Source organism: Triticum urartu, chromosome 3 (assembly GCF_003073215.2).
Source record: "Triticum urartu cultivar G1812 chromosome 3, Tu2.1, whole genome shotgun sequence".
Classification (NCBI taxonomy): Eukaryota; Viridiplantae; Streptophyta; class Magnoliopsida; order Poales; family Poaceae; genus Triticum; species Triticum urartu.
In genome coordinates this window covers 259,110,276-259,113,793 of record NC_053024.1, presented here as the reverse complement: position 1 = coordinate 259,113,793, position 3,518 = coordinate 259,110,276, and positions in this window count along the sequence as shown.

The following is a 3,518-nucleotide window of genomic DNA, read 5'->3' as shown; positions in this document are numbered from 1 at the left end:
CGGCATCTTCATATCTCAAGAGAAATATCTTAAAGAGTGCCTGAAGAAGTTCGGTATGCAAGACTGCAAAGGCTTCACAACACCAATGCCAGCCAAGCATCATCTGGGTCCCGACGACAATGGTAAAGAGTTCGATCAAAAGGTATACCGCTCCATGATTGGGTCTTTGCTTTATTTATGTGCATCTAGGCCAGATATCATGCTTAGTGTTTGCATGTGTGCTCGATTTCAAGCGACACCAAAGGAGTCGCATCACTTAGCTGTGAAGCGAATTCTTCGATATTTAGCTCACACCCCAACTCTAGGATTATGGTATCCAAAGGGCTCAGAGTTTGATTTGGTTGGATTTTCGGATGCTGATTATGCTGGTGACAAGGTTGATCGCAAGTCTACATCAGGCACATGTCACTTTCTGGGACGATCACTTGTATGTTGGTCTTCAAAGAAGCAGAACTGTGTATCACTCTCCACTGCTGAATCTGAATACATTGCTGCTGGATCTTGCTGCACTCAGCTTCTGTGGATGAAGCAAACACTCAAGGATTATGGCATTCATCTGAAGCAAGTGCCACTTTACTGCGACAACGAAAGCGCCATCAAGATTGCCAACAACCCAGTTCAGCACTCGAAGACAAAGCACATTGAAATTCGTCATCACTTTCTCAGAGATCATGTTGTGAAGGAAGACGTTGATATCATACACGTCAACACTGAAGAGCAATTGGCAGATATCTTCACCAAGCCCTTGGATGAGAAGAGATTTTGCAAGTTACGGTGTGAGCTAAATATCTTGGAATCCTCAAATGTCCTGTGATCAGGCACACATCCTAACACTTAAGCATATTGATGACTTAGATGTGCAACACACGAAGTAGCGTATATCTTCAAACAATGAAGACATACATTCTAAGTGTGAATACATTAATGTGGAATTTGACTTCGGAGCGCCATAATAATTGTGCGCCGTGTCTGGGTCTAATACTTCCTATACGGTGGGTAACGCCACCACCAAACGTTCCATTTTGAAGTGTTTCTCTCATGGCGTTACCTCTCAATGTCTTCACATTTGGTTTGGCTTCATTCTCAATATGTCTTCATGATTATCTTCACTGCGTTGATTATATGGATATATATGTACTGATGTTCTGTCCTCTACAGCATTCACTTATAGCTATGTCTTCTTGGTTGAATCTTTTGAACTAAGTGAATGTGATCGGACCCTAACCTCTCTATGCTTTCTATCTCAAACTCTATCTCTCCAAGTCATATGCATTCTGTTGAAACTGTCAAATGTCTTCACTGTGTCCTTGTCAGCTGAAGACATAGTGACAAACATAAAAGTCCGTTTTTAATGCTCATTCCTCCACATAAGATCCGGAGAAGCAGGAACGACCGCCCGACAATTTAGGCGTGCGTGGGACGTGGAACAAATCCCAATCTTCCTCTAACTGGCCACGCGTGCCTCAAATGCGAACCGCCAGGGGTACCTGCGTAATAGCGCAGTGCCGCCTCTATCCCTATAAATACACTATTCACTGCGGTCATTATCTCCTTCTTCCACCCTCGCACGGACCCTAGCGCCACCGCTAGCACTCGACGACGCCGGCGACGAAGCGCTTCACTGCCGCAACCTCTCCGACGCCGTTTTCACGCCGACAGCGGACATCGCTCTCTCCGCCGTCGCTGTAGGTGTCTTCCGTCGCCAAGTTAGGGCACGGAGGATCGAACTGCTCGACCTCAACTCTCACTTCGTCTAGCAGTTCCAAGTGTGGTAAATAAAACCTCTTTTTACAGCCTCTTTTGATCCCATAGTTCAGTCACTTTCTGCCATAAGGAGTTTCTCTTCACATTAGTTAGTTATCTCGCTACATCTCATGACATGCCTAGTATATTCACTTGTGCTTCATAAGGTAGTTAGATTCCTCACTTGTACTGATCTGTGGGTTCGTACAAATCTGGAACCAACTTCTTATCTGTGAGTGAATGTCTTCGCACAATGAGGTCTATGTCTTCTAAACCAATTTATCTTCAAAACCTTCTAAGAATGCATATGACCTCTTCCCCTTCCCTCGCACCTTAATGCTGTCACAGGTACATGTCCATGGGAGAATCCTTTGGTTCTCATAGTCTGCATTCATTTGCAGAGTACTTGCAGCATCACATCAACTCTCCTGAAGCCAGTTCTTGCAAAAGGAAGCCTTTGAAGCCTTTGAACATCTTGAAGCCTTCCAAGTTATTCATGGCTTCAGAAACAGCAGCAAGGAAGGGAGGCAGACAGCGACATGGTGAAACGTCCAAAGATCTGCCTGATGAATTGGCAGAGATGTACAAAACTGATCCTGAAGAAAGCTATGGTCAGCGCAAGACACGAATCCAATGGATTCGAAGATATAGGGCAGAGCAATGGTTCCACTACCTCTTCATCACTTAGGAATATGCGGAGAAGTGCGCCATCAAGAGACCGTGGGGAGACGTACTATACAAAAATCTCGTACCCAGGTCCAGAGTCGAAGCCATTGCTCAAGGCTTCTATCCATGCATGGTGAGAGGACCACAGCCAGCTGAAGCACATCCGTCATCACTTCTCTGGTGCCGCGATGATAATCTCTTCAAGCGCAACTTTCAGTTTGCACAACAATCAGCGAAGATAAATAAGAAGAAATTTGGGCTTGACTTCAACCCCGGTCCCTCCTCACCAAGGGCAGATGGCACACGCGACGCCGATCCCAATATCATCGGGCCGTATGCCAATCTTGCAGGCCTCATCACTCGCATCTTAGTCCAAGGGACTGCTGTGAATGACCCTCCAGCAGATACTGAGTCAGATGATGCCCCTGCTGCGCCGAAGCCGAAGCAGAAGAAGCCAAAAGCTTCAAAGCCAGCCGCTTCTCCCAAGATCGCAAGAGTGAAGCCTTTAGCAACTGCACCTCCTGAAGCCAGTATGCAGTCAGAAGGCTTATCACGAGTGTCCAAGCCCCAAGAAGCCAAGAAGCCTCAGCCACACACAGGCAAAGAGCTCACAGCTGCTGACATTCTGCGCTGCGAAGCCATTGATCTCTCAAGCGATGAAGATCTTGGAGATGATGCTCTTGAGCAGCTCATCAAGAGCAAGGAGGAGGCTGAAATCTTCAACAATCTGCCTCTGTTTGATGTCGCCATCATCCACAACTTCATCGATGAATGGTTTGCCTCGCCGGACATCAGCTTCAACAATCTGCAGCTGCCCATAGGCCTCAGCGTTGCCTTTCAAGGTGCAATTGCTTCAGAACTTGTAATAGCCCAGCGAATTGTAGAACTGAAGCAAAAAATTGATTATGAAAAGGCTCAGTTCAAGAAGCACGTGGCCAAGCTCAGCGTGCAAGAAGTGAAAAACTTCAAGATCATGTTGCACGAGCTGAAAGAGAACTTTCTGAAGACGCGTGCTGAAGCTCAAGGCTCGCGAGAGCGCATGAAGACTTTGGCTGATCACTGCGTGCAGGCCTACAATGAGGCAGAGAAGCGCAAGGCACTTGGGCGTC